This window comes from Tachyglossus aculeatus, chromosome 5 (assembly GCF_015852505.1).
Source record: "Tachyglossus aculeatus isolate mTacAcu1 chromosome 5, mTacAcu1.pri, whole genome shotgun sequence".
Taxonomy (NCBI): domain Eukaryota; kingdom Metazoa; phylum Chordata; class Mammalia; order Monotremata; family Tachyglossidae; genus Tachyglossus; species Tachyglossus aculeatus.
The window spans coordinates 33,696,681-33,723,762 of NC_052070.1; the positions used below are offsets into that span (position 1 = coordinate 33,696,681).

The 27,082-nt window shown below is 49.8% G+C and overlaps 1 protein-coding gene across 2 annotated transcripts in view; it reads left to right on the forward strand.

Moving 5' to 3' along the window:
• EPHB2 (EPH receptor B2) overlaps positions 1–27,082 on the forward strand; it is a 317,134-nt gene that overhangs the window by 136,791 nt on the left and 153,261 nt on the right. The window lies entirely within an intron of this gene.

A 27,082-nucleotide genomic window follows, 5' to 3' on the forward strand; every position in this document is an offset into this window, starting at 1 on the left:
TGGCCTCTACAGAGGCCCCAGTACTGTCGAGCCAAACTCTGCCCTGCCTGGAGGCCAGCAGGGAACGAATGACAAGCGCTTAGTACAGTGCTCTGCACATAGTAAGCGCTCAATAAATACGATTGATTGATTGACATGGGAGGGTGTGGGAGCTGGGAGCAGACAGACAGCGGCGCCTGTTTGCCTCTCCAGATCTTCCCCTCTAGGCTTTCTGGTGGAGGGATCTGCCTCCCTTAAACAGGCGGGTGGAAAGAACAGCCTGTTCCTTACACAGTGTCCCAGCCTCCGCCACGGGGATCAACGGCAGAGGCTCACCCCAGCCTAGCTAACCTCCTGGTGTCCTGGGAGCCTGGACAGTGGCAGGTGGGTGAGGTCAGGTCCTTATGGAATGGCGGGGCGGGGCGTGAAGGGAGGGGGCAGAGGAGGCGGCCCTCCCATTGACCACAGTCATACATTAGCCCAGTGATAGACATGCAGATGGGTCACTTTACAGTTGACTTTCTGGTGCTGGGACTGAGTTGGGACAGAGCCAGGGGGGCTGGGACGGTGGCCACATTGCAGCTGGGCAAGGGAGCTGGGGGCGGAGGGTGTCGCCTGCCCATCTGGCCATTGTGAGCACTGTCCCCAGCAAGAAGAGCGACGTTCCCCCCACCCTGCCCCTCTGGGGCCGATTCTGGGGCTTCAGGGCAGTCCAGGGCGATTAGTGGGGCTGGGGCCAAAGAGGCCACCGGCACCACCTTGGGTCAGCATCGGTTCTGAGCCAGCCGCTAAGGCTTGGCACCTAGGAGCATGAGGCAGGTGTGGGTCACGGTCAGGAATTTGGCCTCCGAGTGTTCTTGGCGGCCAACGGCCCACCCAGCTTGACCTTGTCTCTCACCCCCGGCTTACTCTCTCCCAGGCCCAACGCGGGCTCCACCCTCTCCTATCTGGCTCAACTCCCAGTAGCCCTCACACCAGGCCTAGGTCAGCCACTGGGCCTCCTGGAGGAGCCAGGAGCTGGGCTCTGGGTTTCCCCCGCCAGCTCTCTGATCTCACTGCTCCCCACCTGCCGCCAACCCGGGGCAGGGTCCAGGCTACAGGAGCTTTCACAAGAGGAGCCAGTGGCAGCGTGAGGGACCATTTATCCCCAACCAGTGATCCGGGCCCCATTCCCAGCCCCAGAGATGCTCTTCTGCCCGCCCTGCCCCTCCTCACCCTTCCTTCCAATCTTAAATCAGTGTGGGCGGCTTTTGCCTCCATTTCCAGCCTTGCCATGGCTCGCTCTATCTCATGCTCCAAAGTTTCTCCTGAAAATGGCTGGGGGCTGCTGAATGCAGTGTTGGGGGAGCTGGACTTCTTGGGGTGGGGGATGCAAGGGTGGCTGTGGGAGTTGACCTCAGGGGGTGGGACTGGATCCTCCGTGGGCCCAAGGCCCCAGGGTTGCACACTGAGGGGAGGAGTTCTAGACTTCTAGACTGTGAGCCCACTGTTGTGTAAGGACTGTCTCTATATGTTGCCAACTTGTACTGCCCAAGTGCTTAGTACAGTTCTCTGCACACAGTAAGCACTCAATAAATACGATTGATTGATTGAGTTGACTCCATGGATTCCCAGGCCGCCATAGCCCTGTGAAGCTGTGAACAGGCAGGGCCTAATGGAATAATGATAATGATGATGGCATTTATTAAGCGCTTACTATGTGCAGAGCACTGCTCTAAGGGCTGGGGAGGTTACAAGGTGATCAGGTTGTCCCACGGGGGGCTCACAGTCTTAATCCCCATTTACGGATGAGGGAACTGAGGCACAGAGAAGTTAAGTGACTTGCCCAAAGTCACACAGCTGACAATTGGCAGAGTTGGGATTTGAACGCATGACCTCTGACTCCAAAGCCCGTGCTCTTTCCACTGAGCCACGCTGCTTCTCAAAGTGGAAAGAACATGGGCCTGAGAGTCAGAAGACTGGGTTCTTATAAAAGCACTACCACTTGTCTGCTGTGTGACCTTGGGCAGTTCGCTTCACTTCTCTGTGCCTCAATTTCCCTCATCTGAAAATGGGGAGTCAGTGCCTGTTCTCCCTCCTACTTAGACTGTGAGCCCCATGTGGGACCTGATTATCATGTGTTGACCCCATCGCTTAACACAGTGTTTGACACATAGTGAGCACTTAACAAATACCATTATTATTATTATTTTTTTATCTGGGGTCATCTAGGCCTACCCAAATCCAGCAAGGTTTGAATTCACACTGATCCATCCAGCTTTGGGTTTGGGCCCAGTAACCCAGCCCAGAAGTCAAGCCCAGCCTGTGTGGAGCCCTAAGCCCACGCCCAGTGACAGAGAAGTAGAGGGGTTCGTTTCATGCAAGGCTTTAGTAATGGGTTGGAAGAGATGTGGGTGGTCTCTACAGGCTCATTGCTGACCCCCTGGCCCCCGGGGCCCCCGGCCAGGGGCAGGGTAGGGCACTGAGGGCTGGCTGCGAAATCATTTTGGGGAAGGAAAAGCCACGTGCGGAGGGGAGCCAAAGGGGGCTGGGGAGAAAAGGAAAGCGAGCAGAGGGAAAGAATCAGAACAGAAATAAAAAGCCGAATGACGGGAAAAGTCTGAATTGGATCCATGAATAAACAAGTTTATTCAAATGTTCCATTCTGGCCCAAAGCCCCTTTTCTCATCCAAGCGCAATATAAAAATCCTATTACAGCCCTGATAGGATCTCAGCAATCAGCCTCCGGCAGAGTTCCCTCCAGATCAATTATAGATATTGTGCTGGGGATTGTGGAAAGCCGGACAGACGGATGGATGGACAGCCTGGTCACTGGAATGGTGGCGCTCTCTGGGGAGCAGGAGGGGAGGCTGGGGGAGGAAGATGGCAGGAGGCAGGAGGGAGGTGGGAGAGGAGCAGGGGAAAGATGGGGGAAGTTGGTTGGGGGAGGCAGGGGAAAGGTGGAAAGGAGGTGGGGTGAGTGGTGGGAGGGGAGGTGGAAAGAGGAGGTGGCCTCCAGCAACTTGGAGGGAGGGAATGATTGGGACAGCAGAAGTGGTAGGTAATCTGGCTTGGCAGGGAGTGGGCAGGAAAGAATGGAGATGGAGGAGAGGAGCTTGGTTGAGGGAAGTACAGTAGAAATCTCTGGGTTGGGAAGGGGCAGCCTCAGAAACTGGGGGACCAGCTGATGAACAAACCAGCCCCTCCGGGCACTGGGGCTACCAGTCTTCTTACCTATTTATGGAGCCTGCAGCCTTAGGGCAGCAGCATGGCCAAGTGGAAAGAACACGGGCCTGAGAGTCAGAGGACCTGGGTTCTAATGCCGGCTCCACCATTTGTCTGCTGTGTGACCTTGGGCAAGTCACTTCACTTCTCTATGCCTCAGTTACCTCATCTGTAAAATGGGGATTAGGTCTGTGAGCCCCAAGCGGGACAGGGACCGTAGCCAACCCAATTTGCTGTATCCACCCTAGTGCTTAGTTCAGTACCTGGCACATGGTAAGCGCTTAACAAATACCACAGTTATTATCTTGCTTCCTCTGGCCTGGGAGGGAAAGAATTACTTAAGGCGGGGAGATTCCTGGGACCCGCTGGCTCGCCCCTTGCTGCGGCCCAGTGCAGAGAGGATTCCCCCTCCCAGGGAAACGGAGATGCCCCCTCCCTCTCTCCCTCTCCTCTCACCACCTCTCCACCCTAGGGGTCAGCGCACAAGTCTTCGGTCTGTGCTAGCTAGACAGCTTCTCCATTTCCCAACAAATGGGAGCCAGGAATCTGGAGATAATCTGGTAAAAGCATCCTTATCCCTTTGCTGACCCCATCACCCCCTTTCTCCACAGGAATGCTTAATCCCTACCCAGTTCCTCCCTGCAGACACTGACCGAAGTGCCTGATGTCTGATGTTCTTGGATCAGAGGGAAGGGGGAGGGGAAGGAGGAGGCTGAGGGTTAAAGGAAACAGAGTCTCCCCTCCCCCTGCCCCAACCTTGCCAGGTGTTCCTCTGGGGCAGGCCCTGGAACCTCCTGTGATATGGAAAGGGCAGGGTTTTATATTTTTATTAAGTAATTCTTTTTTTTTATTTTTAATTCTTACTATGTGTCAGGCACTGAACTAACCACTAGGGTAAGTACAATATAATCAGGTTGGACACAGTTCGTGTCCCACAGGGGACTCATAGTCTTAATCCCCATATTTCCGATGAGGTAACCAAGGCACAGAGAATCTAAGTGACTTGCCCCAGACATTCATTCATTCATTCATTCAGTCACATTTATTGAACGCTTACTGTGTGCAGAGCACAGACACACAGCAGATGAGTGGCGGAGCTGGGATTAGAACCCAGGTCCTCCGACTCCCAGCTTTCCTCTAAGCCACAGTGCTTCTCTTGTTGTTGTGGTTCATTCATTCATTCATTCAATCGTATTTATTGAGCACTTACTGTGTGCAGAGCACTGTACTAAGCACTTAGCACTGTACTATGCTGTTTCAGCCTTCTTTTCTCCATCTGCTCCTCCCCTTTCCCACTCTGTCACCCATCGAGGGGAGAAGCTGTTGGAGTGGAGGGTGGCCAGCCTCTATTATTGGAAGTGGAAGGTGATGGAGAGGAGGTGGATGCCAGTGGAGAGGCTTGGAGAAGAATAGGTGTTTCTTGAGGGTTGAGAAGTCTTTGGTCTCAGAAGGTTGGGGATATGTGGTTTTCTCTGAGGAGGCTGTATGAAGGAGGTATTTTTTATGGGTCAGGATCTTGGGGGACGGGGGTTGTCTGGGGATGTGAACAAGTGCAAAGAGCATTTCATGCATTGAGAGCCATGTGAGAGATGGTCGACCGTCAACCAACCAGTTGATCAGTCAGTGGTTTTTATTGTATGTTTCCTGTACACAGAGCACTGTACTAAGCACTTAGCAGAGTTCAGTAGAGTTGGTAGTCACGATCCCTGTCCTCAAGGAGCTTCCAGTCCAGTAAGGAAGACAGACATTAAAAGAAATGACTGGTAGGGGAAGCAACCAAGTATGAAGATATTTGTCAGATGGTGAGGAGAATGGACCCCGGAGGAGAGGCTGGAGAGTTTTCTTAGACCGAGCAGTGGATGGTCAGGGAGGAGAAGGACCAGAGCGTTGCTTCCTGGAAGTTCCCAGCCTGGGGGTCCCGGCTCTTGTAGGGAGGCAGGAGGACCACCAAGCAGCAATCTTGATGCTAGGGGTGTGAGTTGTCTGCACGTATGCTAATGCATCAATCATGTTTGAGCTCTTACTGTGTGCAAAGCACTCTACTAAGTGCTTGGGCGAGTACACTAAAACAAGGGTTGGTAGATAAGTTCCCTGTCCACAGTGAGTTTACCGTCTAGAGATTATCTTACAGCCTATAGATTTTCAGTCTAATTTTCAGTACCCCCCCACCCCACGCACTGCCTTCTCCCCTGCCCCTTTTCTGCTCACACACAGGGGAATGGATACCTGATGTTTTTCACGACAGTGATCCATCCACGCCCTGCGGCTGAGAATGAGTAGGGAAGGCCCACACCCAGAGCTTAGTACAGTGCTCTGCATCCGGTAAGGGTTCAATAATTACCATTGACTGATTGATTTAAAAATGCAGCCTTCTGGCAGTTGGGTGGGTGGGGAGGGATGGAATCGGGGATGAAGGGAGGCAGCGTAGCCTAGTGGAAAGAGCACAGGCCTGGGAGTCTGAGGACCTGAGTTCTAATCCAGGTTCTGCCTCTTGTCTGCTGCATGGCCTTGGGCAAGTCTCTTAGCTTCTCTGTGTCTCAGTTTTCTCATCTGGAAAATGGTGATCCCTCCTACTCAGACTGTGAGCCCCATGTGGGACAGGGACTGTGTCCAATGTGATTTTCTTGTATCTACCCCTGCGTTTATTACACTGCTTGGCACATAGTAGGCACTTAACAAATGCCATGTAACACACCCTGATCTAACCCAATCTGACTCAGGACTTTGGTTTTAAGAATTCCAGAGGTTACTGGGGTGGTTCTGCTTTTCTTTGCTCATGAAGCCATCCCCTCAGGCCAGAGATGCAGGCTCACCCCTCCTCTGGGAACCCAAACTCGAGTGGGGAAGGGGGTGGGGTGGTGAGTAGGGGGTGCAGTCTGGCAGGGTGGGGGTGTCTAGCTGCAGGTCTAGGGAGGATAATGAGAGGTGGTTCTTAAGAGGTACTGCCGGAGGAAATGGGATTGTTCCAACAGGAGAAATCAAGTCTGAAGGGAACAGATTTCAACCGACATGGTATGGGAGAGGGTCAGTAGCTAGTCTCTGTTCCAGTGAGAAGAACTGGGAGTCCTACAACAGAAGAAATTAAGGTTAGAAGCAGTGTGGCTTAGTGGAAAGAGCCCGGGTTTGGGAGTCAGAGGTCGTGGGTTCTAATCACAACTCTGCCCCTTGTCAGCTGTGTGACTTTGGGCTAGTCACTTAACTTCTCTGTGCCTCAGTTACCTCATCTGTAAAATGGGGATTAGGACTGTGAGCCCTATGTGGGACAACTTGATAACCTAGTATTTTTCCCAGTCCTTAGAACAGTGCTTGTCACATAGTAAGCACTTAACAAATACCATCATTATTATTATTATTTATTCCACATTGCCTATGATGCCTGTGAGAAGCCCACTCCCCAAGAGCCCCCCTTGTCTGGAGCATGTTGGAAGCCAGGAAGCCTGGAGCTTGGTGGGAAGGGGGCTTAGTAAGAGATTCAGGAGAAGAGCTGGAGGCAGATGGCAGAACCTAGGCTGGAGGAGTAGGTGGGGGGTCCACAGGGGAGTCGGTGCTGAGCTGGCTCCAGAATCTGAGCAGAAGTGGGTTTCTGGACCCTCTGCTCAGGATCTGCAGCAAATGGGCACAGGGTAAGGAGAGGAGGGGCAGGGGAAGGGGGAGGGAGGCTCAGACAGGGGCATCCAGCACACCAGAAAGGTTGGGCAAAGCGGAAGGCAAGGAGGGCCAGGGTCTTGGGGAGGGGAGACCCAGACGGGGCATCCAGTGCTCCAGGAAGAGTGGGCACTGGGTTTGCTTCCCGAGCAGGAGTTACTGGGGGGCTCGGTGCTGCCGCAGCTGTTTCCCCAGGCTGCACCTTGTCACCCCAGGCTCTCTGAGTTCATCAATCTCCCGGTTGCCAGCAGGTCACACTCCCCCAGGGACCCTGGCACGGCCCCTGAGCCAAACTGGCTACCGGCTGGCTCAGGGCTCTGGGGCTGGGCTGGGGCCCGGGAGGAGGGGATGGCAGGGAGATCTCCTCCAGAGAGGGCATGGCAGAGGGGTGGTTGGTGACCGAAGAGGGAGCCAGGCCAGGGCTAGGGACTAGGTCAGGGGTATGGGATTTATTCATTCAGTCCTTAGTCAATCATATTTATTGAGTGCTTACTTTGTGCAGGGCACTGTACTAAGTGCTTGGGAGAGTGAACTATAACAATATCATAGACACATTTTCTGCCCATAATGAGCTTACAGTCCTGAAGGCTAGCATTCTGTGGTCAGAGCCTGGCCCTAGATCCTGAGACATGCAGGGCAGATAAAATTGATCCCTTCTTTTGAAGGGCTTACCAAATAGGAAGCCAGAATTAACTGAGGTAAAGTAGACATCACAGGAGAACACACTAGCAGTACTTAAAAGATGTCTTAACAATAATAGTAACTATGATATTTGTTAAGCACTTACTATATACCAAACACTGTACTAAGCGCTGGGGTAAATACAGGATTATCAGGTCCCACATGGGACTCACAGAGTAAGGAGAAGGGAGAACTGGTATTGAATCCCCATATTTCAGTTGAGGGAAGTGAGGCCCAGAGAAGTTAAGTGACTTGCCCAAGATCACATAGCAGGTAAGTGGCAGAGCCGGGATTAAAACTCAGAGCCTCATAGCAGACAGCCCGGGCATAGCCATTGATTGATTGACTGATCCTTGAGGCAACTGGGAGCTGCTATAGGATTCTGAGCAAGGGAATCAATTAATCAATCAATAGTATGTCGTGAGCATTTTCTCTGTGCAGAGTACCGTACTAAGCCCTTGGGAGAGTACAGTAGAGTAGGCATAATCCCCGTCTTCAAGGAGGTTACAGTCTAGCAGGCAAAATGGACACAATCAGTAACCAAGTGAGCCCCTTGTGGGATAGGTACTGTGTCTGACCTAATTATCATATATCTATTCCCAATGCTTATTACTATGTTTGGTTCATAGTAAGTGCATAACAAATACCCCATAACAAATAGAAGAACAGAGTTGCTCATCCCAGAGAGTGTTTCAAAGAGGCAAAGGGAGGTTAGCAGAGTCAGAAGCAGTTTGAGAAGTAGTGTGACCTAGAAGAAAGAGCATAGGCCTGAGAGTCAGTAATCCCGGCTCTGCCACTTATCTGCTGTGTGACCTTGGGCAAGTCATTTCACTTCTCCGCACATCAGTTACCTCATTTGTAGAATGGTGGATTCAGTACCTGTTCTCCCGCCTAATTAGACTGTGAACCCCTCATGGGAGAGGAACTGTGACCAAACTGATTAACTCCATCTCCAACACATAGCTTGGCACATAGTAAGCACTTAACAAATACCATTATCATTATCATTGTTATTATTATTAGGGGGCCCACAGACCAGGAGGATGTGAACCAGGAGGAAGGAGCAGCATGGTCTAGTAGAAAGATCACAGAATGGGAATCAGAGGCCATGGGTTCTAATCCCCCCTCCCACCTGTTTGCTCTGTGACTGTGGACAAGTCACTTAGTTTCTTGGGGCCTAAATTACCTCATCTGTAAAATGGGGATTAAGACTGTGAGCCCTATGTGGGACATGGACTGTTTCCAACCCTATTAGCTAGCCCCTACCCAGGCACTTAGTGCCTGCCCCATAGTAAGCGCATAACAATTATCATAAAAAAGGAAGGGATTGGAGGCTCTGACAAAATTCATTTCAGAAAGACTCCTGGATGCACTCTCTGACATGGATCCCAGATCACTGGACACTCCTGGAGATCCTGGAGACCCGCAGTTAGTCAATAAATTGTATTATTGAGTGCTTACTGGCTGCAGAGTACTGCACTAAGCACTTGGAAGAGTACAATAGTACAATATAACAATATTACAGACACATTCCCTGCCCACAACAAGTTTGCAGTCTAGAGGGAGAGAGAGACATTAATGTAAACAAACAAATTACAGATATGTTCATAAATGCTGTGGGGCTGGGAACAGGGATGAATAAAGGGAGCAAGTCAAGGTGATGCAGAAGGGAGTGGGAGAAGAGGAAAGGAGGGCTTAGAGAGGGAGGGCTTCTTGGAGGAGAAGTGCCTTCAATGAGGCTTTGAAGGCGAGGAGAGGGATTGGGACGTAGGGTCAGCTGGCAACTGCAGAAGCTTGGGGGTCCCTCCTGGGTGTTTGTTGGGGGGGGAGAGAGAGAAAGAGAGAGAGAGCGAGAGAGAGAGAGACTGAGACACTCTGCCATGAGGGACAAACAGGACCATCAGCGTCTCCAAGTTCAGTCCTCTGGCTCGGGACCTGGCAGTCCAGCTCAGCGTCCGGGGTCCCATCTGTCTTGTTGGAATGGTTTCCAGATTTAACGAATGTGAATGTGAGCTCAGCGGGACTGTCACCTCTCTCTGTGATGGCGGGGCCGGGCGTGCAGGTGGGGTGGGTGGCCGGCTGGGGGCAAGCCCCCGGGGACGATCACAGCCCGCTTGATAATGAACCCAAATCCGATTGACAGGAAGAGGCAGGGTGGAAGCCTTCCAAGGGGATCCCTGAAAAATCAAAGCCGTCTGCTGAGCCGGGAGAGACCGTGACACTGCTCAAGTGCTCAGTGAGGCTCTGGGTCCAGAAGCCGTTGACCACTACCGGCAGCAGAGGCCTTCACTGAGCCCTGGAGCCCAGAGCAGCGTGGCCTAATGGCTAGAACAAGGGCTGGGAGTCATAGAGACCTGGGTTCTAGTCTCGGCTCCTCCACTTGTGTGCTGTGTGACCCTGAGCCAGTCACTTCGGTTCTCTGTGCCTGTTACCTCATCTGTAAAATGGGGATTACAACTGTGAGTCCCTTGAAAACTGTGTCCAACCTGATTACCTTGTATCTACCCTAGTCGGCTGCTTCCTGTGGGGTGGAGAGTGATGGTCATCCAGCACCCAAAATGGGCCACCCGACCTCCAGCCGGGAAGGGCCCTCCCGATGAAGTGACCCTCCTGACCCCCAGTGCTGACTGAACTGGAGAGATTGGGTTTGTCGGAGGCCTTGCCTGCCAGTCTTCTTTCAAAACAGGGAAAGCAATGTCAGTCGGCACCCAGGCAGGAACTCATCCCCAGACCTGGGGTCAAAGCCAGCTGCCACTCAAGGAATAGGGGAGGGGCAAGAGAGGCAACAGTGCTAAGCACTACTGACATAAGTGGAGTTCAACAAGAGACAACCTTTTTGTGGGTCCAATATGGCCGGGACTGCGGGTCCCGCGTTGGCCTTTTCAGCTACACACACAAATGAATTTGGCCACCCATAGTGTCTTCTTCCAATACAAAGGACAACTATGCATATGTAATAAAAATAATAATAATTTTAGTTATAATAATGGTATTTGCTAAGTGCTCACTTTGTGCCAAGCATGGTACTATAAACACTGGGGTAGATGCAAGGTGATCAGATCGAACTCAGACCCTGTCCCACTCTGGTCTCATAGTTCAAGTGAGAGGCAAAATAGGCTTTGAATCCTCATTTTAAAGATGAGGAAAACCAAGGCACTGAGAAGCTAGCGACTCATCTGAGGTCACAAAGCAAGAAAGTGGCAGTCGGGATCAGAATCCAGGTCTCTCAACTCCCAGGCCCTTTCCAGTGCTTCTCCCATACCCCCAGCTGGTATGCATCAATCCCCCTTCTTCCTAGTCTTGTCCGTCCCAGCCCCAAAGTTTTGTGAGAAAGGAGATAGCAGAAAAGGGAGAGGGTGTAGAGCTGGTTGTGCAGGCTTGCCTGAGCTTCCTGAGGTAGGACAGACATGGCCTGGCTATTTCCTGCCCTTGGAATCCTTACCCGACGGGGAAGTGGGGAATCTTCCCATGCAGCCTTCTCTCCATTTCCATGTTACACGATTCTGCTCTCATCCCACTGACCTGGTTTGTATCTGCTGCACTGTCCCTGGGCCCCAGTGTTGAGAGATGTTTGCCTTCTGCAGTCCCTCAGGGCCTGAAACACACCTGCGCAGGCCCGGATTTAAGCCATGAGGGCCCAGAGCCACTAGGGCCACATTCCCCCCACCCCACCCCTTTTACCTCCCGGGGCCAAGCTCAGATCCCCACGTCTGAATAGGGCACGAGGCTGCAACTTTCACCGGCTCCTTGGGACAGAGGCCACCTGGGCCCCTGTCCAAATGTCTGGCCAAACCAGCACAAATAGGCCCTTGGGCTGAAGTGGCGAGGTGCTGCCACCGCCGCCCCACACCTCGGCTGGAATGGGAATTCTGTCCCTGGGAAACGGACAGGCTGAATTCTGCTGAGCAACATTAGAAATTGGTTTTATAAAGAAACATCCCAAATGCTTCAGCGCCCTCCAAAACGCTGCCATAAATAGCCGGGGAAAGTGGCGGGCTTCTTTTGCTGGGCCTTCTCATCTGGCTAATGCGCCAGGAATCTGTTCAAAGCACCGCAGAGAAGGGATATTTATTGAGGAAGTTTAGACATTTAACAGTTTAAGCTCTTCTAAGCTCGCAGTCATCAGCACAACAGGATTTGTGAGCAGTTAACAATCCCGTGTGGTTAAGAGATTTTCCTTTCTCCAGGTTATGCTATGCAGGCCCCCTGCTCTCTCCTGAGGCTGCCTGGTGACTTGGTTTTTCTCCCTCACCACCAGGAGTCTTCATTCCCGCCCCTGTCATTTAGGATATGATTAATGGGGTGCGTCATAAACCACCTCCCCCCACCCCATTTCCTGTTCCGAATCATTTCTTTCTCTAGATAAACTGAGTCTCTCCCTTTGCCCCGAATTTCTCTTTTGCCTGCTCTCTCCCTGGACTTGCTGCAGGCAGATACCCGTGACGGAAGGCAGGAAGCGGAGAGAAGGTGGACAAGAGGGAGGGGGCCGAAGAGACACTGGGGGCAGGGGCTAGGGCCACGCAGCTTTTGAGTGGACCAAGTGAGAAGCCGCGAGGCCTGTTAAGCCCAGCCTGGGATTCCGAGGACCTGGGCTTTAATCATGGCTTTTCCAATTGTCCGTTGTGTGACCTTGGGAAGTCACTTCACTTCTCTGGGCCTCAGTGACCTCATCTGTAAAGTGAAGATTAACACTGGAAGCCCCATGGACTGTGCCCAACTCTGAAGCAGCATGGCCCAGCACTTAGAACAGTATTTTGCACATAGTAAGCACTTAATAAATGCCATTATTATTATAAGAGCACGGGCTTTGGAGTCAGCGGTCATGGGTTCAAATCCCAGCTCCGCCAATTGTCAGCTGTGTGACTTTGGGCAAGTCACTTCACTTCTCTGGGCCTCAGTTACCTCATCTGTAAAACGGGAATTAAGACTGTGAGCCCCCCGTGGGACAACCTGATCACCTCGTAACCTCCCCAGCGCTTAGAACAGTGCTTTGCACATAGTAAGTGCTTAATAAATGCCATTATTATTATTATTATTGTAGACCATGGGCCTGGGAGTCAGAAGGACCTGGGTTCTAATCCCAGCTCCAACATTTGTTTGCTGTGTGACCTCAGGCTAAACACTTCACTTCTCTGTGCCTCATTTTCTTCACCTGCAAAATTGGGATTAATAATAATTATTATAACTACGGTATTTGTTAAGCACTTACTATGTACCAGGCACTGTTCTAAGATAATCTGTGAGTCCCACGTGGAACAGGGACCATGTCCAACCTGATTAGCTTATATCTACCGCAGTGCTTAGTACAGTGCCTGGCACATACCACTTAACAAATACCATTAAAAAAAACAACAGAAAAAAACCTGTTTACTGCCCCAGCACTTAGTACAGTGCCTGGCACATGGTAGCGCTTACAAAACACCATTAAAAAATAAAAGATTAAAAAAAGTCTGTGTCCTGCCCGGCACAACAAGACATGGAAATCAGGGTCCCTAATCTTCACCCTCCACTTTCTTGACCCCTCTTGGCCTAATAGGCTTGGGCAGAGCTCCCCAAATCAGACTTGGTAATGGGTGGGGTTTAGCCTCCTGCACCTATAACCTTCATTCTCCTATCCAGTGCTTAGAACAGTGCTTTGCACATAGTAAGCGCTTAACAAATACCATCATTATCATTATTATTATTATCGCTCAGTAGGGCTGATCATGTAACCTCTCTTGGGCCTTATTTTCCTCACCCGTAAAATAAAAATAAATGACCCATTCTCCCTCCCTCTTATACTGTGAGCCCCACAAGAGTCAGGGACCATGTCCAAGCTAATGATCTTGTATCTATCCCAGCGCTTAGCACAGTGCTTGATGTATAATAAATCTTAGCGAACTCCACAGTTCCGATTATTATTGAATGAGCTCATCGGACATAAGTGACTGGAGAGAAGAGCATATTTGCCAGTCTTCCTCTTGAAAAGCTGAAATGAAACAGGCTACGGTTAAAGGAAGGAATTAAGTAAACAAAATAACCCGACCAGAGCATTTAATGGTGGCAACGAGAAAGCAGTTCTACACCACAGTTCAAGAACAAAAGAGCTTAAAATAAGATACTTTTAGAATGCCTCCTATCCCTCCTTTGGGTTTATTCCATCAGAGTTGAGGTGGATTCTGGCTCATCAGAAAAGATACTCAGCTGTTGCCTCTTCTCCAGGACCTCTTGACTTGGCACTCCTTTCTCAGTCCATGAGGAACAAGGACCTCTTGACCTTGACTGGGCCTCCTGAGAACGCCCTTGCGATGAAATCCAGCTGTGACCTGTCTCCCCCAAGACTGCAGGCTCCAGATAGGCCCAAGTCCCTTGGGTTCTACAAATAAGACTTCCAAAAGAAAATCCTCCTTGGGCCCCCTGCCAGGCCCCCAGAGATGAGCATTGACTTGGACACCTCTCTGAAGTGTAAATTGCCCTTATTCCCAGCACTAATCAGGGAATAACTTTCTCAGTCAATCCGTGGTAAGGGGGGCATAGGCAGTGAGGAAACATTAGTTTCCCTGCCCTGTGGCCCTAGTGACTTTTCAAAACACTGATTGCCAGGCTAGGTCTGTGAGCAGTGAGGCTCAATGGAAAGAGCCCAGGCTTGGGAGTCAGAGGTCATGGGTTCTAATTCCAGCTCTGCCACTTGTCAGCTGTGTGATTTTGGGCAAGTCACTTAACTTCTCTGTGCCTCAGCTACCACATCTGGAAAATGGGGATTAAGACTGTGAGCCAAACATGGGACAACCTGATCACCTTGTATTCCCCCCACCCCCCCCAGCAATTAGAACAGTGCTTTGCACATAGTAAGCGCTTAACAAATACCATCATTATTAGTATTATTTGGGAAGGATGATAGGTGGGTCTGTGGCAGTAGGGACAACAGCATATATAACTGCACATTTTATTGCACTGTTTTATTGTACTCTCCCAAGTGCTTTAATATAGTGCTCTGCACACAGTAAGCACTCAGTAAATACCAGTAATTGATTGATTGGAAGAATGCAATGCTAATGGGGAAGGTCACCTAGGAGTGCATGTGTGGCCGAAAAGACCAGTGGGGGACCCACAGTATCTCCATCTGGTGATCACAAAAAGGTTGTCCCTTATGTTGTTGTGCTTGCTGATGGCAACACTTGGCTGTATTTTCTCTTTTGCCTCCTTGTTGCTTAATTCCTTACAAAGCTTTTGCTCGACTAGAGCTTGTAACCTCTCCTTTCTTGATAGCAGTCCACCATGCCATTCTGTCCTAAGGAGTTGACTCCCAGTTTTCTGCTGAGAGGTAGTACGTTCTGAGGCTTTGTTTTGTTTTGTCCTTAAAACGTTTCCTCTGCCCTCTTTGCTTCTGGTTTCCCAATTTCAACTCTCCATATGGCAGTTGTTTGGGTTTCTCGTGTTGTGTTGTTCATACGCCTCACATGTGCTACCCACTGTAGTTTTGGGTTTTTTTATGGTAATTGTTAAGTGCAGCATGGTTTAGTGGAAAGACCACAGGCTTGAGAGTCAGAGGTCATGAGTTCTAATCCCCACTCCGCCACCTGTCAGCTGTGTGACTTTGGGCAAGTCACATAACTTCTCTGTGCCTCAGCTCATCTGTAAAATGGGGATTAAGACTGAGCCCCACGTGGGACAACCTAATAATCTTGAATCTATCCCAGTGCTTAGAACAGTGTTTGGCAGCTTAAGTAAGTGCTTAACAAATATCATTATTATTATTATGTGTCAATCAATCAGTGAATCAATTGTTATTTTATGATTTGTTTTATGGTACTTGTTAAGCACTTACTATGTGTCAAACACTGTTCTAAACTCTGGGGTAGGTACAAGTCAAATAGTTCAGGTAGGGTCCCTGTCCCGCGTGGGGCTCACAGTCTGAAGTAGAAGGGAGAACAGGTATTGATTTTCCTTTTTATAGTTGAGGAAACTGAGGCACAGAACAGTGAAGTGACTTATCCAAGGTCACAGAGAGAGCAGGATTAGAACTCAGGTCCTCTGACTCCCAGGCCCGTGCTTTTTCTACTAAGTGCTTGAGAGAGTACAATATAACAGAGTTGACAGAAACATTCCCTGCCCACAATGAGCTTACAGTCTAGAGGGACTGTCAAGCACTGTTCTAAGCACTGGAGTAGATGCGAATACCATCATTATTATATACTAGTTAATCAGGAGGAATATAGTCCTCATCCCACATGGGATTCACAGTTTCCATGCTAGGAGACTAGCCATGTTCCAGAATTTCAAAACTCTATTGTTCAAGTAGTACTAGTATTTATTCAGCACCCACAGAGTGTGATAATCCGCTATCTTAGTACGCTGTATTAGTTGCTTAGTGCACTGTACTAAGCACTTGAGAAGTACAAAACAAAGAAACGGCCTGGTACCCACCATAGGGGAGGCAAGCAGAAAAATATTTACCAGTTGAGTAGTCAAAATGAATAACTGATTATTCAGTTGAATAAACATATCTGTGAAAGTGCTAAGGATCGGAACAAGTAGGTATAATGCTACCAGAGATGACTGAATGGGATTGTATGACTTTGGGTGCTGGGAACTGTCGGACGAGGTGAGTTTTTAAGGGAGCTTGGAATATGGGATATGACGTTGCCTGTCTACTTGTTTCGTTTTGTTGTCTGTCTCCCCGCTTCTAGACTGTGAGCCCATTGTTGGATAGGGATTGTCTCTATCTATTGCCGAATTGTACTTTCCAAGTGCTTGGTACAGTGCTGTGCACACAGTAAGCGCTCAGTAAATACAATTGAATGAATGAATGAATGAATTTGGGGATAGCTGTCATCAGTTGGATTTGAGGAGGGAGTTCCAGGCCGATGAAATAGGAAACATAATGGGACAGAGATGGAAGTAGGGAGAGTTGAGAGTGAGGTACCATGAGAAGATCAATCAATCAATCAGTCAGTCGTATTTATTGAGTACTTACTGTGTGCAGAGCACTGTACTAAGAGCTTGGGAAGTACAAGTTGGCAACATATAGAGACAGTCCCTACCCAACAGTGGGCTCACAGTCTAGAAGGGGGAGACAGAGCAAAGAAAGCGGAAGCGGTGAGGGAAGAGAGCAGATAACATTTGTTGAGTACTTACTATGTACCAAGCATTGTACTAATTGCTGAGTTAGATACAGGATTATGATTGGACACAATTCCTGTCCCTCATGGAGCTCACTGTCTAAGCAGGAGGGGGAGCTGGCATTGGATCTCATTTTATAGATGAGGAAACTGAGGCATAGAAATGAAGTGATTTGCCCAAGGTCACACTACAGGCAAGAGGCAGAGCTGGGTTTTTAAACCAGGTCCTCTATACTCACAAATTCGTGCCCTTTCCACTAGGCCACACTGCCAGCTTCTGTTCGGATGTTTAAAATCATATCAAAGTCAAGGGGGTTTTTGCTCGAAGCAGAGGGATGTTGGAAACTTGGAGGCTGATGCAGTAATTAAATGTCATTTATTGATTGATATAGCTGTGGTATGACCGAAGTGTATGCCAGGATAATGACCATTCGGGGCAGAGGAAGGGGTAGGTCTGGGAGTTGTTGTGTACCTGTTCTATGTTGTGTATGTGTATGGTGAATGTAAGATATGTTGTGAGTATAAATACAGAAAACTATGATAACATCTCAAAGTCGGATCTGATTCTGTCTGTGGAATTTGCCAGAGCAGATCTGGGAAGGATTCTTTTCCCTCTACTGGACCTCAACCATCCCTTGCTGGCCAATTAGGCCTGATTCTTTGCCCCGGACAGCCCTCCTTCGGCCAGTGAGGACTGGGCAAGGACTGGGCTCTCCTTAGGGAAGGAGAGGGAAGCTGCTCGAGTGTGGAGTGGCTCTGCCTAGGCCAGTCTCATGGCCAGTCCTGTGCCCAGCCCTTGGCCAGTGGACGTGGATGCTGGGGCCGAGACCTGGGGCCTATTGACTGATTGACTGATGGATTCATTCATTCATTCAGATCTTCCTGGTGGGAGGAGGCCCGGGAAGCGGCTCACCTCTCCTCTTCAACCAAGGGGGTGGTGGGCATCAGCCCCCCGAGGTTAGGCTTAGAGCCCTGTGTGTTCCAGGAGGACCAGAGACCCTGTGGAGAGACCCACAGGTAGGGACAACCAAATAGAGGTGAGGAGGGGTGGAGACAAGGTCACTCTATTGGGGTTATTAAGAGAGGGGAAGAGAAGGACTGAGCATTTATTTAGCAGAAGGGAGATTTTGAGTCTGGGGTGGGGGCTGTGAGGAGTGCACTGAGCCACTGCCCACCGTCTTCCCAGAGGACAGAATGGTAGGACATGGGCCCAACTTGCTTTCTGCCCGGTTCTGCCTCCTCTTTTTGGTTTTCTAAATGGTATTTGTTAAGTGCTTATTATGTGTCAAACACTGTTCTTAGCACTGGGGTAGATTCATTCATTCATTGTCGTATTTATTGAGCGCTTACTGTGTGCAGAGCACTGTACTAAGCGCTTGGGAAGTACAAATTGGCAACATACAGAGATGGTCCCTACCCAACAATGGGCTCACAGTTAGTTTATCAGGTGGGACACAGTCCCTGTCCCACATGGGGCTGACAGTCAAGTAGAAGGGAGAACAGGTACTGAATCCCCATTTTACAGCTGTGGAAACTGAGACACAGAGAAGCTACGTGACTTGCCCAAGGTCACACTGCAGGCAGATGGCAGAGCTGGGATTAGAACCCAAGTCGTCTGGCTCCCCACCCCATGTTTTTATCCATTAGGCCACACTGCTTCCCTAGCTGCTTCCAGATTTGTATTTAGTGGCATTTGTTAAGCGCTTCATGGCTTAGTGGAAAGAACCTGGGCTTGGGAGTCAGAGGTCATGAGTTTTTCTCTCAGCTCCACCACTTATCAGCTGTGTAACTTTGGGCAAGTCACTTAACTTCTCTGTACCTCAGTTACCTCATCTGCAAAATGGGGATTAAGACTGTGTGCCCCACGTGGGACAACCTGTTAACCTTGTATCTATCCCAGTGCTTGGCACGTAGTAAGCACTTAACAAATAGCATCATCATCATTATTATTATTATGTGGCAGGCACTGTATGAAGCTCTGGGGTAGGTACAAACTAATAGTCCATGTTCATTCAATCGTATTTATTGAGTGCTTTCTATGTGCAGAGCACTGTACTAAGTGCTTGGGAAGTACAAGTTGGAAACATATAGCGACGGTCCCTACCCAACAGTGGGCTCACAGTCTAGAAGGGGGAGACAGACAACAAAGCAAAACATATTAACAAAATAAAATGAATAGGATAAACATGTGCAAGTAAAATAAATAAATCGAGTAATAAATACATACAAACATATATACATATATATATGTATATGTATGTATATATATATACAGGTGCTGTGGGGAGGGGAAGGAGGTAAGGTGGGGGAGGAGGGGGAGAGGAAGGAGGGGGCTCAGTCTGGGAAGGCCTCCTGGAGGAGGTGAGCTCTCAGTAGGGCTTTGAAGGGAGGAAGAGAGCTAGCTTGGCAGGAAGAGAGCTGCACCACGTAAGGCTCACAGTCTTAATCCCCATTTTACAGATGAGGTAGCTGAGGCCCAGAGAAGTTGTGACTTGCCTCAGGTCACAGCAGACATGCCCCAGGTCCTCTGACTCCCGGGCCTGTCCTCTTTCCACTAGGCCCCGCTTCTTCCCACCGAGAGACCACCATCTCCCAAGTACAGAGCCCCTGCCATGGGCCACGGGCCACTGGCCCATGGAAACCAATGCCTTTTCCACTCAGGCTAGACTGGCCTGCTCACTGTCCCTCACTTTGGCCAGTTCTCTGGGCCCAGTCACCATTCCTTTGCATCTAACGGCCCACCCCATTCATCAGTGTCAGGGGCAACACCAGGAGCTGAACAGTGAAGGTTGAGGAAGGGAAGGGAGTAGGGCCTTGTCTCCTGCCCTTTCCCACCCTTCCCATGGCCACCCCAGCCCCCTTGCTGGCTAGTGAACACTTGCCCAGGGAGCATGTGGAATTAGAAAGAGTGTAAACCCATTGTGGGGAAGGAAAGGTGTCTACCAACTCTCTTGATGATGATGGTATTTGTTTAGCACTTACCATGTGTCAAGCAAGAAGCAGCGTGGCTCAGTGGAAAGAACCCAGGCTTTAGAGTCAGAGGTCATGGGTTCAAATCCCGGCTCCACCAATTGTCAGCTGTGTGACTTTGGGCAAGTCACTAAACTTCTCTGGGCCTCAGTTACCTCATCTGTAAAATGGGGATTAAGACTGTGAGCCCCACGTGGGACAACCTGATCACCTTGTAACTCCCCAGTGCTTAGAACAGTGCTTTGCACATAGTAAGTGCTTAATAAATGCCATTATTATTATTATTATCATTGAGCCCTGGAGTAGATATAAAATTATCAAGTTGGACACAGTCCCTGTCCCACATGGGGCTCACATTCTTAATCCCCATTTTAAAGATGAGGGAACTGAGGCACAGAGACATGAAGTGACTTGCCTAAGGTCACACAGCAGACATTTGGTGGTCCTTCTGACTCACAAGCCCATGCTCTATGTGCTACTCTACGCTGCTCCCCAAGTATTTAGTACAATACCCTGCACCCAGTAAGCACTCAATAAATGCCACTGACTGATTGATTGCAAGGAGGGGGACCCTGAGAGGGGAACAGGGAGGTGGGGAGAAGCATCGGGAGGTGAAGTTGGGAGAGGAGAAGGAATCCATCAAAGAAGGCTAAGGGCAGGAGTATCTGGGCCACGGGGGCTCCCAGGAACAGGAATTCCCTTCCTGAGGCGTTGTAGACACGTCCCCTTTCTCTCCGAGGACACTTTCCACCTTACCACCACACATGGCTGTGGACTGCATGGAAACAAAAGCTTCCTTTGCTTTGTCTGGCGGGTCCCGGGAACCTGTCTGGGAGCGAGCTCAAACCCGCTCAGAACTGTACTGCTGTTTCCTTTATGCTCCCTAAAAGGCACCTCTGTCTGATTAGCAACATTTTCAAGACCAAAAAAGTGGTAATTGGCCTTTTATCTCTGAGAGAACAATCTATATTTCATGGCCCGAAGGGGAGGGGGCTTCTGGATTCCTGCATCTTGTCTCCCTAGCAACCTTCTGATAAGTCCTGTTCTCTCCTCCTTTTCATGCCTGTGAAATGGAGGGAGAGAGAAGCCAAAGCCGTTCTCTCTGGGTAAGACCCCACCCCCATCCCCGCTAGTAGGGAGGCCTGGGATGTGTGTGTGTGTGTGTGTGTGTTTGTGTATGTGTGTGTACGTGCATGCACACATACCTGCATCTGTATGTACATATTGGGATTCCAATTGCCCATTTCAAAGACCGATGGATTCCAATTAAACTTCATTTTGTTGCTGTGGCACGGATGAAAAGTAGGATTTTCTGAAATTCCAGACGCGACGTGTCAGTGTTTGAAGCGAAGCCCTGTGGTGCATCCCTTCAGTTGCCCCTCTCCTCAGATCTCTGGTACCGCCCTACCTTCCTTCCCTGCCCCCTGGCTCTCTCCCCTTCACCCCCAAGCCTTTGGTGATCAGAGCTAAACCCATCTCGAGGCAGGAGAGGCGAAGTCGAAGGCTTTGAGAACCAATGAATTTTTGCTGAATCGTTGGCTCTCAGGGAGGTCAGTTCAGGGGATCTGTCTAGTGATCTCTGATCTGCCAGGACTCAGTGACTCTGGGTCGGATTAATGACCAGAGATCCTAAGGGGTTTAGCTCTCCTCACCCCCCTGCCCTAGGTGTGCATCCCTAAAAGACTGGGGGACTAGGTATGGGGGGAGGGGAATAACTAAAGCCCCAGTAAACCCTCGGGGGGTGGAGCCACCCCCCAAACACCTCCAGCCTCTTCCAGCTGGCTGAGGCTTCTGGAGGAAGCAGGAATTTCAGGAAAAACCCAGAAGACTTGTGAGCTGGGGGATGAACGAGAGGGCATTGGGAGATCAGGGAAATTGGACACCCTGATTACCATGCTCCCCACCGTCCTCCCTCCCACCCAAACTCCTGATTGGGCCTCCAGTATATCCGGAGATGAAAACATGGTTCATCCCTGGTCCAGGCAGGGCATTAAGCATGGGCTTGGGAGCCAGAGGGCGTGAGTTTTTATACCGGCTCCACCACTTATCAGCTGTGTGATTTTGGGCAAGTCACTTAATTTATCTATGCCTCAGTTACCTCATCTGTAAAATGGGGATTAAGACTGTGAGCCCCACATGGGACAACCTGATCACCTTGTATCTACCCCAGTGCTTAGAACAGTGCTTGGCACATAGTAAGTGCTTAACAAATACCATCATTATCATCGTCATCATCATTATTATTATTATTAGGTGAGAGGCTCAGCATCTCCTCCTTAACTGGCTCTCAAGATTGGGACTGAGGCATTTTGGAGGTCTCTGTGGCCTCCAAGCATGGACCACTGCAGTCTCCTGGTCAAGTCCCTTCCTGGTTCTGTTATTTAGTTTGCCTTTCTGTAAAATGGGGAGAATGTGGGTCACCCACTTCCCAGGCAGGACCATCATCGACGACTTCACAGCTCCAAATCAGTTGCCCATCATGATGGAGGGCAGAAGGTAGGGCCAGGGCCTGCCTTCTAGGAGCTGATGTTCTAGAAGTAGCAGGGCCTAGTGGAAAGAGCACCGGCCTGAGAGTCAGGAGACCTGACTCCCTTAGGATCTCCAGTCATTAATCCTGGCTCCATCTCTTGCTTGCTGTCTTCTCGACTGTGAGCCCATTGTTGGGTAGGGACTGTCTCTATATGCTGCCAACTTGTACCTCCCAAGTGGTTAGTACAGTGCCCTGCACACAGTAAACGCTCAGTAAATGCGATTGAATGAATGATGCTGGAGAAGTCACATGACTTCTCTGTGCCTCAGTTTTTCATTTCTAAAAATGGGGATGACACCTGTTCTGCCCCTTAACCTGTGAACCCCATATGGGATGGGGACGGTGTCCTACCTGCTTAGGTTGCCTCTACCTCGGTGCTTGGCCCATCATATGCACTTAACAAATTCCGCAATTATTATAAATGAGATTATATCTGTTACAATCAATTGATCATAGTTGAGTGCTTACTTTGTGCAGAGCACTGTACTAAGCACTTGGGAGAAACTCCTCACCCAGGAGGCCTTCCCAGACTGAGCCCCTTCCTTCCTCTCCCCCTTGTCCCCCTCTCCATCCCCATCTTACCTCCTTCCCTTCCCCACAGCACCTGTATATATGTATATATGTTTGTACATATTTATTACTCTATTTTACTTGTACATATCTATTCTATCTATTTTATTTTGTTAGTATGTTTGGTTTTGTTCTCTGTCTCCCCCTGTTAGACTGTGAGCCCACTGTTGGGTAGGGACTGTCTCTATATGTTGCCAACTTGTACTTCCCAAGCGCTTAGTACAGTGCTCTGCACACAGTAAGCGCTCAATAAATATGATTGATTGATTGATTGGGAAAATACAATACAACAGAGTTGGTAGGCACTTTCCTTACCCACAAGGAGCTTACAGTCTAGAGGGGAGATAGACTTGAATATAAATAATTGAATTTTGGATCTGTATATAAATGCTGGGGGATGAATAAAGGTTGCATAGTCAAGTGGTACATAGAGGTGCCTAAAGCTATCAAGGAACAACATGTGGAGGTGAAGAACAGGAGAGAGAGGGTAGCAAACAGGAGCAGGGGACAGAGGTGATCAGTCAGTCCTTTGAGCACTTACTCTGTGCATAGCACTGTACTAAGCGTTTGAGAGAATGGCTGTGAACACCAAGAGAAAAGAAGCCAGGGGAGCAGAATGAGAAGCAGCATAGTGGATAGAGCACGGGCTTGGGAGTCATTCATTCAATCATTCAATCGTATTTATTGAGCGCTTACTGTGTGCAGAGCACTGTACTAAGCGCTTGGAAAGCACAATGCGACAACAGATAGAGATAATCCCTATCTAACAACAGACTCACAGTCTAGAAGAGGGAGACAGACAGAAGGTCATGGGTTCTAATTCTGGCTCCGCCACTTGTCTGCTGTGTGACTTTAGGCAAGTCACTTCACCTCTCTGTGCCTCAGTTCCCTCATCTGTAAAATAATAATAAATATAATGATGGTATTTGTTAAGCACTTACTATGTGCAAAGCACTGTTCTAAGCGCTGGATGGGGATCGAGACTATGGGACAGTGACTGTATCCAACCCTCTTTGCTTGTACCCACCCAAGTGCTTAGAACAGTTTCTGGCACATGAAAAACGCTTAACAAATACCATAATAATAATAATAATTATTCCCTCATGGGGCAGAGATGGTGTTGAAACGGTAGGTGAAGGCCAAGGAGGGAGCTGCTGATGGAAGATGGGGAGAAGGAAGGTTCTTGGCACAGGGAAAGCTAGGTCAACTGAGGCATCTTGCCTACCAAGGAAGCAGGGGTGAGGGGCAGTGAAAGGTGGGAAGAGCGTGGAGGAGAGGACCTGACACTGAACCCCCCACGCTGTCCACTCTGGGGCTTTAGAATCACTGATTCCTGTCAGAGCCTAAGGATTGGGCAGCCCTGAAGCCCAGCCCCAGTATCCACCCTCCCCAGTGCATTGGACAGGGGAGGAAAGGGGCACTAATTCATTCCCTGTCCAGGGACCACCAAAACCTGTCCTAGCCCTTCTTCCGAAGGCACGCAGCCCCTGTCCTGGAGCTGTCTTTCCGTCTTTGCGGCTGGGTTAAGAATGCCTGTCTTTATCTCTCCCCACCCCCTCTTTCCCTTGGATTCTCCTCCTCCAGTGTTTCTCACTGACCTCTGCGTGTTGTGAATCCAATTAGAGCAGCGGAGAGTATCGTAGCCACACAGAATTGCGCCTTAACCACACTGAGCACGCTCCATGCCCCTTTGAGCGGCAGGAGATGGCAGCCTGTCCTGTTTGTAATTCGGAGAGGCACTAGGCTTTGCAGAGATTAGCTGGGGGGGAGAGGGGGGCGAGGAGGAGGAAGGGGAAGAGCTGGGGGAGGGGTAAGGGATGGGGCTCAGAGTCTAGGTTTTCTGGGGGTGATCTTGGGGTCCACCGGGGCTGGGTGAGGTTGGCAAGGCTAGAAAATCTCCCCTCCCGCTCAGCTCCTCAATGTACGTGGGATCCCAGAAAGGGACCTCTTGAGCTGGCCCTTCCGTGCGGGGCCCCGGATCTATTTTCTGGGCTAAGACATCAATTCTTTTGTCTCCTCCCCAGCCTTGTTGGAGAGGGGATGTCAGTAAGGGGTGGGGTGGGGGGTCCTCCGAAGAGGTGAATCTGACCTTCTGAAATCACTAGTTTGACAAGACGAAACCCTGCAGGTAATTGCACCATCATTTCATTCTAGCTTTCGCGATGTGCTCTGAATTTCTCCAAGGATAAAGGGTTTGGGGAGCCAGGCCCAGGCCGTTCCCACCCCCAACACACAAAGGAAGAAGGCAAGGGATCCCACGTGCAAAAGGCACCCTACCACTTGACCTTGGGCAAGTCACTTTAATTTTCTGGCCTCAGCTTCCTCATCTAATAATAATAATAATGGCATTTATTAAGCGCTTACTATGTGCAAAGCACTGTTCTAAGCGCTGGGGATCTTACAAGGTAATCAGGTTGTCCCACAGGGGGCTCACAGTCTTCACCCCATTTTACAGATGAGGGAACTGAGGCCCAGAGAAGTGAAGTGACTTGCTCAAAGTTACACAGCTGACAACTGGCAGAGGCAGGATTTGAATCCATGACCTCTGACTCCAAAGCCCGGGCACTTTCCACTGAGATGTGGAGCTCAATATGGGACAGGCACTGTTCTAAGCATTGAGATAGCTAATATAAGCTGATGGTGTTGGATATAGTCCACGTCCCATAAGGGCTCACTGTCTTCATGCCCATTTTGCAGATGAGGTAACTGAGGCACAGAGAAGTGAAGTGACTTGCCCAACATCAAGCAGCAGACAGTTCAGGTCCTCTGACTCCTGGGCTCTATCCACTCACTAGGCCACGCAGCCTGGCTTGGGAGGGAGCGGAGTGAATCCTCGAAGTCCTGCAGTTCTGGACCTGTTGGGCTGGAAGCGGTTGGGAATCTGGATGCTGGTGTTCCGTGTGGCTCTGGTCACACCCTAGGCAGAAGGAATAATCATGATTATAATAATTGTGGTATTTGTTAAGCGCTCACTATGTGTCAAGTGCTGTTCTAAATGCTGGGATAGAGACAAGGTAATCTGGTAGGATACAGTCCCTGTCCCACACAGGGATCACAATCTAAGTAGAAGTGGGGAATGGGTATTGAATCCCCATTTTACAGATGAAGTGACTGAGGCACAGAGAAGCTTAATGACTTGCCCGCGCTCACACAGCAGGCACATGGGGAAGCAGGAATTAGAACCCAAGTCCTCTGACTTCCCAGGCCCATGCTCCTTCCACTAATAATAATAATGATAGCATTTGTTAAGCGCTTACTATGTGCAAAGCACTGTTCTAAGCATTGGGGGGGATACAAGGTGATCATGTTGTCCCATGTGAGGCTCACAGTCTTAATCCCCATTTTACAGATGAGGTAACTGAGGCTCAGAGATGTCAAGTGAGTTGCCCAAGGTCACACAGCAGATATGTGGGGGAGCCGGGATTAGAACCCATGACCTCTGACTCCCAAGCCCGTGCTCTTTCCACTGAGCCACACTGCTTCTTAAGTGCCATGCTACTCCTCTGAGGGAACAGAAGGAGGGAAACACTGGATCTGGCTGCAGCAGGTGCAGGCTTTGGGGGACCTGTAGCCTAGCCTAGGGATTAGTTAACTGTAGCCTATGTTCATATTAGAGAAGCAGCGTGGCTCAATGGAAAGAGCCTGGGCTTTTGAGTCAAGGGTCATGGGTTCAAATCCCAGCTCCGCCAATTTTCAGCTGTGTGAGTTTGGGCAAGTCACTTGACTTCTCTGTGCCTCAGTGACCTCATCTGTAAAATGGGGATTAAGGCTGTGAGCTCCATGTGGGACAACCTGATCACCTTGTATCCTCCCCAGCGCTTAGAACAGTGCTTTGCACATAGTGAGCGCTTACCAAATGCCATCATTATTATTATTATCTGTAATTTATTTATTTGTGTATATTGATGCCTGTCTCCCCCTCTAGACTGTAAGCTTGTTGTGGGCAGGGAATGTGTCTGTTGATTGTTGTATTGTACTCTCCCAAGTGCTTAGTACAGTACGGTGTGCACAGTAGCATTCAATGAATAGTATTGAATTAATAAATGAATAATCCTCCACAGCCCCACAGCCCCAAGACCATCTTCTTGAAGGCTGTGGCCCTGACTGTGTCCACCTGCTATCTAGAGGGGACACTCACCTCTGGGTCCTCCCGAGGGGCGGGCACAAAATCAGGCAGTCCGATTCCGGGGACCGGGAACTGAGAGATGGCAGCAGGTTTCTGAGCTCGGCTTCTTGCCTGCTGAGTAACGGGCCACCCTGGGGCTTCGATTTCCTCTCTGGTAAAGCGGGGGATCAATGGCCACCGCAAAGGCCAACGATTGGGAAGTGATTTGTGGAACCATTAGCGGCCGCGGCACTGTGCAGAGACCGGGGCCCTGCCTTCCCCCACCACAAGCCTTCT